The following is an 11,421-nucleotide window of genomic DNA, read 5'->3' as shown; positions in this document are numbered from 1 at the left end:
TAGGTTATAAGCTGCATATCCAGGCAAGTTTGGTGGAGGTGCTCCATCTTTCAATCTACATTCCTGCAAACAGATGACATCAATATTCTTGGTTGCACTAATATGATGTAAGTCAGGCAACCGCTTCCTGATGGAAGCAATGTTCCATGAAAAGATTTGTAATATATCCATTGTAGTGAGTTATTACAATCTCTTGCTCATAAGATGGTAAAAGTCAAAGCGTTCTAGTGGTACACTCTGTAATCACAATTTTACTACATGTAAACCAAACAATAACCAAATTTCTGTAAACTCAGCATTGTAATCCTTATAGAGAATAAACTTTGAATTGAATTGAATTGAATGTAATGTTAACAACCCATTATGTTCCATAGTGCTTGATTGTTATTATTATTATTATAATCAAGGGGGAAGCGCTAAACCCGGAGGATTATACAGCGCCTGGGGGGGGGGATATGTGGAAGGCATTCAGGCTTAATTCGGGGAACTGGAGCACAGATCCAATTTCCTAAATCAAGAGCCCCTCACGAACATCAAGGAACCTTCCTTGAGGGGCCTTAGTGCTGGAGTTCTTGTCTTCTTAAGCCTTAAGGTGTTTATCAACAAGCTCATTAATACCACATATATTATACATAATTTGTTCATGATTGTAGCCATGTTAATAAATTAGACACATGTGCAACTCTTGGGTATCTTTATTGAGGAAACGTTTCGCCACACAGTGGCTTCATCAGTCCATACAAAGGAGAATCTTGAAGAACAGGAGGAGAATGAGGTAATCAGTCCCTCAACCTTGAGTCTATGTGGTCAGTCCATCAATCTTGAATAGAATACGGCATACGTGCTGAGAAGGAACTTATAAACCGTTGGCAGGAGAGGTGCAGCAGTCATAGGTCGTGTAACATTTGTTCAATGTTGAAGTAGGTCGTGCCCAAGAATTAGGCAAGCGAAGAATTCCCAAGTATTAAGATCCCAAGAAGTTGCAGTGTCTGACAGGTTTGTAGATGAATGGTTCAGAAAACCGACATGTTAATAAATTAGACACATGTGCAACTCTTGGGTATCTTTATTGAGGAAACGTTTCGCCACACAGTGGCTTCATCAGTCCATACAAAGGAGAATCTTGAAGAACAGGAGGAGAATGAGGTAATCAGTCCCTCAACCTTGAGTCTATGTGGTCAGTCCATCAATCTTGAATAGAATACGGCATACGTGCTGAGAAGGAGCTTATAAACCGTTGGCAGGAGAGGTGCAGCAGTCATAGGTCGTGTAACACGAATAGAATTTAGGTGGCCTGGTGGCTAAAGCTCCCGCTTCACACACGGAGGGCCCGGGTTCGATTCCCGGCGGGTGGAAACATTTCGACACGTTTCCTTACACCTGTTGTCCTGTTCACCTAGCAGCAAATAGGTACCTGGGTGTTAGTCGACTGGTGTGAGTCGCATCCTGGGGGACAAGATTAAGGACCCCAATGGAAATAAGTTAGACAGTCCTCGATGACGCACTGACTTTCTTGGGTTATCCTGGGTGGCTAACCCTCCGGGGTTAAAAATCCGAACGAAATCTTATCTTATCTTATCTTAACCCTGCCAAATGCAAAGTCACGAAGATTGGGGAAGGGCAAAGAAGACCGCAAACGGAGTATAGGCTAGATGGCCAAAGACTGCAAACCTCACTGAATGCTGAATGTTGAAGACAGAGTAAAACAACTGAAGCTAAATCATGTTTATAAAATTGCTCACAAACAATGTCCAGAATATCTTGCTGTCAATTTTATCAAGGTTGGGAACCAAAGCAATCATAGTACTAGGGGGAGAGAGCACAACTTTGTAGTACCCACAGTCATTGGCCAGGCTTCAAACACCTTTTATTGTACAGCAATAAAGGAATGGAACAGACTACCCGCACATGTCAAAGCCAGTCATAGCGTGAACCAGTTCAAGAAGAGTGCCAAAAGGTGTCTGATGAATGTAGTTACAGAAAGGGAGGGGAATGATTTTCTATTTTTTAGCTAACATACGTGTAAATTTTACCATATTCCTTGTAATGACCCTCGTATTGTAGATAGTCTTAATGACCTTGGTGTAGCAGATAGTCTTTTTAGTATGATAATAAGATGTTATCTTCATTGTAGAATAATAAGAAAATATTATAACCTTTATACTATAATAATAAGGTAAAAGGACCCCAATGGAAATAAGTCACTCTGTCTGACTTTTTTGGGTTATCCTAGGTTCTCTACACATATTACCTGGAGTTTACCTGGAGAGAGTTTCGGGGGTCAATGCCCCCGCGGCCCGGTCTGTGACCAGGCCTCCTGGTGGATCAGCGCCTGATCAACCAGGCTGTTGCTGCTGGCTGCACGCAAACCAACGTACGAGCCACAGCCCGGCTGATCAGGAACTGACTTTAGGTGCTTGTCCAGTGCCAGCTTGAAGACTGCCAGGGGTCTGTTGGTAATCCCCCTTATGTGTGCTGGGAGGCAGTTGAACAGTCTCGGGCCCCTGACACTTATTGTATGGTCTCTTAACGTGCTAGTGACACCCCTGCTTTTCATTGGGGGGATGGTGCATCGTCTGCCAAGTCTTTTGCTTTCGTAGTGAGTGATTTTCGTGTGCAAGTTCGGTACTAGTCCCTCTAGGATTTTCCAGGTGTATATAATCATGTATCTCTCCCTCCTGCGTTCCAGGGAATACAGGTTTAGAAACCTCAAGCGCTCCCAGTAATTGAGGTGTTTTATCTCCGTTATGCGCGCCGTGAAAGTTCTCTGTACATTTTCTAGGTCGGCAATTTCACCTGCCTTGAAAGGTGCTGTTAGAGTGCAGCAATATTCCAGCCTAGATAGAACAAGTGACCTGAAGAGTGTCATCATGGGCTTGGCCTCCCTAGTTTTGAAGGTTCTCATTATCCATCCTGTCATTTTTCTAGCAGATGCGATTGATACAATGTTATGGTCCTTGAAGGTGAGATCCTCCGACATAATCACTCCCAGGTCTTTGACGTTGGTGTTTCGCTCTATTTTGTGGCCAGAATTTGTTTTGTACTCTGATGAAGATTTAATTTCCTCATGTTTACCATATCTGAGTAATTGAAATTTCTCATCGTTGAACTTCATATTGTTTTCTGCAGCCCACTGAAAGATTTGCTGCTATGTATGATAATTCTATGTAACTGTATTTGTGTATACCTGAATAAACTTACTTACTTACTTACTTACACTCAAGGAGAAAGATTATGGGGTGACCATAACACCGAGCATGTCTCCGGAGGCACACATCAACCAAATAACTGCTGCAGCATATGGGCGCCTGGCAAACCTGAGAATAGCGTTCCGATACCTCAGTAAGGAATCGTTCAAGACTCTGTACACTGTGTACGTCAGGCCCATACTGGAGTATGCAGTACCAATCTGGAACCCACACCTGGTCAAGCACGTCAAGAAATTAGAGAAAGTGCAAAGGTTTGCAACAAGACTAGTCCCAGAGCTCAGGGGATTGTCCTACGAAGAAAGGTTGAGGGAAATCGGTCTGACGACACTGGAGGCCAGGAGGGTCAGGGGAGACATGATAACGACATATAAAATACTGCGCAGAATAGATAAGGTGGACAGAGACAAGATGTTCCAGAGTTGGGACACATAAACAAGAGGTCACAATAGGAAGTTGAAGACTCAGATGAGTCAAAGAGATGTTAGGAAGTATTTCTTCAGTCATAGAGTTGTCAGGAAGTGGAAAAGCCTAGAAAGTGATGTAGTGGAGGCAGGAACCATACATAGTTTTAAGGCGAGGTATGATAAAGCTCATGGAGCAGGGAGAGGGAGGACCCAGTAGAGGTCAGTGCAGAGGCGGGGCCAGGAGCTGAGTCTCAACCCCTGCAACCACAATCAGGTAAGTACAGGCAGACTTATTCCCAGGGCTCTTGATAACCACCACCGAAAAACGAAACAAGAAATAGAAAATCCACACCGCAACAGGAAGCACAAACTAGCGCAATCACCAAAATAAAATTTATTTATTTATTTGCAAGTAGTACATTGAGATTATGCATTTACAATAATGGGTTGCAGTGCAAAGAGAGCCTCTATTATGCCTAGGGCCTAGGCAATATGGGCCGACTTAATTTATTGGCTTACTGACTACTTAACACTGAAGAAATTTATCATAGTTGTACAGTATATCTATTAATTACAGGTGAATCTAATTTATATAAACCAAAGGATATATTCATATATTCGAAAATGCGTTTTGTGAAACATGATTCAGTTTATTCCTGTCAACAATGGACAGTACGTTCAAAAAATAAATATTGAAATTATGTTATGGGAATATTGAGTGTGGAGCATTTAGTCTAAGGTTACTTTAGTATTTTCTGGTAATGAATTCCAGATTTTGGGGCCCTTTATGTGCCTAGAGTTTTTACACTGTGATATGGACACGAGGTACATCAAAAAGAGATCTGCGTCTTGTGTTATGGTCATGTGTCCTGTTAAGGTTGGTGAGGAGAAGTTTGAGTGGAGGGTTTATGTTTGTGTGTAGTGTTCTATGTAGTAGGCACATGAATAAGTGTGGATATTCTAAATGGTGAGCAGATTTAGACTTTTGAATATTGGTGGAGTATGGTGTCGGGAGTGGGAATTTGTTATTCTGACTGCTGCCTTTTGTTGGGTTATTAGTGGTCATAGGTGATTTAATGTTGTTGATCCCCATGCACAAATTCCATATGTGAGATAAGGGTAGATGAGTGAATAATACAGTGCCAGGAGAGCTGATTGTGGAACATAGTACCGTATCTTTGATAGTACGTATGTCTACTGCCTTAGAGATTTCTTGGTGATATGTTGTATATGTGTCTGGAATTTGAGGCTACTGTCAAGGTGGATTCCTAGGAATTTTCCCTCTGTGAATCTTGTGATGGGTGATCCATTTAGCATTATGTTATATGGAACATCTGCAGCTTTGTTTCCAAACTGAGTGAGTTTATTAGTCATCATCCAGGTAGACATTTTCTGCAATTCGATAATGATAGTGTTGGCGAGTATGACTGGGTTTGGGTGGGAGAAGACGTATGTAGTGTCATCTGCAAATAATATGGGTTTGAGACCCTAGAAAAACTCCAGCACCCAACTACATTGAAAGTCATCCATCCCCAGGGACCCTGATGGAAATAAGTCAGGTTGTCTGACTTTTCTGTGTTATCCTAGGTAATCTACACATATGCCAAATCAAAGTCGAGAACAACGTCCAGTATTGGGCCCCTACTTAAACAAGATGGGTCCTACACAGATGACAACAAGGAAATGAGTGAGCTACTCAAGTCCCAATATGACTCAGTTTTTAGCAAGCCGCTAGCCAGACTGAGAGTCGAAGATCAAAATGAATTTTTTATGAGAGAGCCACAAAATTTGGTTAACACAAGCCTATCCGATGTTATCCTGACGCCAAATGACTTCGAACAGGCGATAAATGACATGCCCATGCACTCTGCCCCAGGGCCAGACTCATGGAACTCCGTGTTCATCAAGAACTGCAAGAAGCCCCTATCACGAGCCTTTTCCATTCTATGGAGAGGGAGCATGGACACTGGGGTCGTCCCACAGTTACTAAAAACAACAGACATAGCCCCACTCCACAAAGGGGGCAGTAAAGCAACAGCAAAAAACTACAGACCGATAGCACTAACATCCCATATCATAAAAATCTTTGAAAGGGTCCTAAGAAGCAAGATCACCACACATCTAGAAATCCATCAGTTACACAACCCAGGGCAACATGGGTTTAGAACAGGTCGCTCCTGTCTGTCTCAACTATTGGATCACTACGACAAGGTCCTAAATGCACTAGAAGATAAAAAGAATGCAGATGTAATATATACAGATTTTGCAAAAGCCTTCGACAAGTGTGACCATGGCGTAATAGCGCACAAAATGCGTGCTAAAGGAATAACAGGAAAAGTCGGTCGATGGATCTATAATTTCCTCACTAACAGAACACAGAGAGTAGTCGTCAACAGAGCAAAGTCCGAGGCAGCTACGGTGAAAAGCTCTGTTCCACAAGGCACAGTACTCGCTCCCATCTTGTTCCTCATCCTCATATCCGACATAGACAAGGATGTCAGCCACAGCACCGTATCTTCCTTTGCAGATGACACCCGAATCTGCATGACAGTGTCTTCCATTGCAGACACTGCAAGGCTCCAGGCGGACATCAACCGAATCTTTCAGTGGGCTGCAGAAAACAATATGAAGTTCAACGATGAGAAATTTCAATTAGATATGGTAAACACGAGGAAATTAAATCTTCATCAGAGTACAAAACAAATTCTGGCCACAAAATAGAGCGAAACACCAACGTCAAAGACCTGGAAGTGATCATGTCGGAGGATCTCACCTTCAAGGACCATAACATTGTATCAATCGCATCTGCTAGAAAAATGACAGGATGGATAATGAGAACCTTCAAAACTAGGGAGGCCAAGCCCATGATGACACTCTTCAGGTCACTTGTTCTATCTAGGCTGGAATATTGCTGCACACTAACAGCACCTTTCAAGGCAGGTGAAATTGCTGACCTAGAAAATGTACAGAGAACCTTCACAGCGTGCATAATGGAGATAAAACACCTCAATTACTGGGAGCGCTTGAGGTATCTAAACCTGTATTCCCTGGAACGCAGGCGGGAGAGATACATGATTATATACACCTGGAAAATCCTAGAGGGACTAGTACCGAACTTGCACACGAAAATCACTCGCTACGAAAGCAAAAGACTTGGCAGACGATGCAACATCCCCCCAATGAAAAGCAGGGGTGTCACTAGCACGTTAAGAGACCATACAATAAGTGTAAGGGGCCCGAGACTGTTCAACTGCCTCCCAGCATACATAAGGGGGCACAGTACTCGCTCCCATCTTGTTCCTCATCCTCATATCCGACATAGACAAGGATGTCAGCCACAGCACCGTGTCTTCCTTTGCAGATGACACCCGAATCTGCATGACAGTGTCTTAGATTGCAGACACTGCAAGGCTCCAGGCGGACATCAACCAAATCTTTCAGTGGGCTGCAGAAAACAATATGAAGTTCAACGATGAGAAATTTCAATTACTCAGATATGGTAAACATGAGGAAATTAAATCTTCATCAGAGTACAAAACAAATTCTGGCCACAAAATAGAGCGAAACACCAACGTCAAAGACCTGGGAGTGATTATGTCGGAGGATCTCGCCTTCAAGGACCATAACATTGTATCAATCGCATCTGCTAGAAAAATGACAGGATGGATAATGAGAACCTTCAAAACTAGGGAGGCCAAGCCCATGATGACACTCTTCAGGTCACTTGTTCTATCTAGGCTGGAATATTGCTGCACACTAACAGCACCTTTCAAGGCAGGTGAAATTGCCGACCTAGAAAATGTACAGAGAACTTTCATGGCGCGCATAACGGAGATAAAACACCTCAATTACTGGGAGCGCTTGAGGTTCCTAAACCTGTATTCCCTGGAACGCAGGAGGGAGAGATACATGATTATATACACCTGGAAAATCCTAGAGGGACTAGTACCGAACTTGCACACGAAAATCACTCACTACGAAAGCAAAAGACTTGGCAGACGATGCACCATCCCCCCAATGAAAAGCAGGGGTGTCACTAGCACGTTAAGAGACCATACAATAAGTGTCAGGGGCCCGAGACTGTTCAACTGCCTCCCAGCACACATAAGGGGGATTACCAACAGACCCCTGGCAGTCTTCAAGCTGGCACTGGACAAGAACCTAAAGTCAGTTCCTGATCAGCCGGGCTGTGGCTCGTACGTTGGTTTGCGTGCAGCCAGCAGCAACAGCCTGGTTGATCAGGCGCTGATCCACCAGGAGGCCTGGTCACAGACCGGGCCGCGGGGGCATTGACCCCCGGAACTCTCTCCAGGTAAACTCCAGGTTACCAACAGACCCCTGGCATTCTTCAAGCTAGCACTGGACAAGCACCTAAAGTTGGTTCCTGACCAGCCGGGCTGTGGCTCGTACGTTGGTTTGCGTGCAGCCAGCAGCAACAGCCTGGTTGATCAGGCTCTGATCCACCAGGAGGCCTGGTCACAGACCGGGCCGCGGGGGCGTTGACCCCCGGAACTCTCTCCAGGTAAACTCCAGGTAATACCAAAAATAGCATTGGTTTCTGGGACTGACCCCTGTGGGACCCCGCTGGTCACCGGCGCCCACTGTGATACCTCATCACGTACCATGACTCGCTGTTGCCTCCCTGTCAGGTATTCTCTGATCCATTGCAGTGCCCTTCCTGTTATATGCCCCTGATCCTTTAGCTTCTGCACTAATCTCTTGTGAGAAACTGCGTCAAAGACCTTCTTGCAATCCAAGAAAATGCAATCAACCCACCCGTCTCTTTCATGTCTTTCTTCTGTTACCTTGTCAGTAAACTCAAGTAGGTTTGTGACACAGGATTTGCTTTCCATGAATCCGTGTTGGCTGTCGTTTATAATCTTGTTTTGCTCCAGGTGCTCCACCACTCTCCTGATAATCTTCGCCATGACTTTGCATGCTATACACGTCAGTGACACTGGTCTATAGTTTAGTGCTTCGTTTCTGTTTCCCTTTTTAAAGATAAGGACTCCATTTGCCATCTTCCATACGTCAGGCAGTTGCCCACTTTCAAGGGATGTGTTGAAAATTGTGATTAGTGGCACACACAGCATCTCTGCTCCCTCTCTAAGGACCCATGGAGAGATGTCCGGTCCCACTGCCTTTGAGTTATTAAGTTCACATAGCAGCTGCTTCACCTCTTCCTCAGTTGTGTGTATTTCAACCAACACTTGTTGGTATATCTCTTGTTGCTGTACCCCACTGTAAATACTTTCTTAAATTTCGTGTTGAGATCCTCACATACTTCTTGATCGTTTCTTGTGAGCTCCCCATCGTCTTTCTTCAGCCTGATTACCTGGTCCTTGACTGCTGCCTTCCTTCTGGTGTCGCTATAAAACAGTTTCAGGTCAGACTTGACTTTCGATGCCATGTTGTTTTCGTACTGTCGGTGGGCCTCACTTCTTGTCTGTGCATACTTGTTTCTGGCTCTTTGACTAGTCTCTCTATTTTCCTGGGTCCTTTGACTTTTGTACTTTTTTTATATTCTCTAGTGCACTTAGTTTTTGCCTCGCTACACCTTTGGGTAAATCAAGGGCTCATTCTGGTCTTCCCATTATTTCAGTTGCCCTTGGGAACAAACCTATCCTCTGCCACCTTGCATTTTGTTGTTACGAAGTCCATCATTTCATTTACTGACTTTCCTACCAGTTCTCTTTCCCACTGAGCCTCCTGCAGGAAGTTCCTCATGCCTTTGTAGTCCCCTCTTTTATAGTTTGGCTTTCCCCTTTCTATTCCTGTTACCCCCTCCACTTGTAACTCTACTATGCATTCAAAGCTCAGAACCACGTGATCACTAGTTCCAAAGGGCCTTTCATATGTGATGTCTTCAATGTCTGAGCTACTCAGGGTGAACATGAGGTCCAGTCTTGCTGGTTCATCTTCCCCCCTCTCTCTGTCTGGTAGTGTCCCTAACATGTTAGTGCATGAGGTTTTCCAGTACCACATCCATCATCTTGGCTCTCCATGTTTCTGGACTCCCATGTGGCTCCAGGTTTTCCCAGTCTCTCTGTGGTTGAAATCGCCCATAACCAGTAACTTTGCTATACTCGAGTGAGCTCTTCTGGCCACCTCAGCTAGTGTGTCCACCATTGTTCTGTTGCTCTCTTCATACTGCTCTCTTGACCTCCTGCAATTCTATGGCGGGTTATACATCACTGTGTATCATTACGAATACTTGTGGAAATACTGTGAAGCCTTTATCTTTCCACTTTATGTGCCAAGATAGTTTTACAACTAGAAATGCTTAACATTATAGATGGGGAAGGGAACTGAAGGTCAGTCATGTTTACAATATTTCTCACACACAGCGTCCAGAATATCTTGTTGCAGATTGTCTCAAGGTTAGGAACCAAAGCCAATACGGCACTGAGGCAAGTGAACACAATTTTGTAGCACCTACAGAATGTGGCCAGGTCTGAAATACTTTCATGTCAAGGACATCTTTAGCATTAAATAAATTAGGAAGATAGCTAACAAAGTACTAATTGAATAAAGCATCTTAAAGGGACGAACATCATTTCCTGTTCAGTTAATCTTGTAACTGTTACATTCAACTGACATTTTTCCTTTTATATCTCGTGATTTATTTTCACATATTTGATTTTCTCAGTTCTGTACTTTTATTTATTTTTATTGTAATTTAATCTCATGCATTTGGTTTACAAACTTTCTCTTTTTACTTTAATGTAATAATGACTAATTTTTCTCGTATCTTATACTTAGGCCGCTGATAGTTGTGTATTGTGAGAAATGCAATGGAAATAAGTCATAAAGTCACGTATGTGTGTGTATATATATATATATATATATATATATATATATATATATATATATATATATATATATATATATATATATATATATATAATCGTATTGTAACCGCGAACGAGTGGTATTTAGTTAATAACAACATTCGACTAGCCGGGGGATCGAACCCTTGTTGTTTTAAACCATACGACGGCCGGGATTGAACCCGCGGTCATAGAGTCTCAAAACTCCAGCCCGTCGCGGGTTCAATCAGGGCCTTTGACATACATTGAATTTTTGTAAAGGTTTAGTCGGACACGGGGAATGTCGTAGAGATGTTTGTGTCTGGTGTTGTGCCTGTGGGTTCTGTCACAACTATCAAGAAAGCGTTTTAGGTCAAGGTTGATATTGGAGTTTAAGGTCCTGTAGATGTAGATTGCACAGTAGTAAGTGTGGATGTACTGAACAGGGAGTAAGTTTAGATCTATGAAGAGTGGGGGGGGGGGTGTTGCCAGGGATGGGATTTAGTGATTATTCTTATTGCAGCTTTTTGTTGGGTTATTATTGGCTTTAGGTGTGTTGCTGCAGTTGATCCCCAAGCGCAAATAGCATAGGTGAGGTATGGATAAATAAGTGAGTGGTATAGTGTGAGAAGGGCATTTTGCAGCACGTAGTATCGTATCTTGGAGAGGATCCCAACCATTTTGGATACTTTTTTGGTTATGTGTTGGATATGGGTGCTGAAATTCAGGTTGTTGTCAAGGTATAGGCCTAGGAATTTGCCCTCATTATGTGTGGTAATTAGAGTGTTGTCGATCTTAATGTTAATTTGTGCATCTCCTGCTCTGCTACCAAACATAATATAGTAGGTTTTGTCAGTGTTAAGCGTAAGTTTATTGGCTGTCATCCAAGTCGATATTTTGATCAGCTCCTCGTTAACAATGGTGTTGAGGGTGGCAAGATTAGGGTGAGAGATGACATAAGTCGTGTCGTCAGCAAAGAGAATGGGTTTCAGGTGTTGG

The sequence above is a fragment of the Cherax quadricarinatus genome, unplaced genomic scaffold (assembly GCF_038502225.1).
Source record: "Cherax quadricarinatus isolate ZL_2023a unplaced genomic scaffold, ASM3850222v1 Contig1114, whole genome shotgun sequence".
NCBI lineage: Eukaryota > Metazoa > Arthropoda > Malacostraca > Decapoda > Parastacidae > Cherax > Cherax quadricarinatus.
This window is presented reverse-complemented; position numbering follows the sequence as displayed.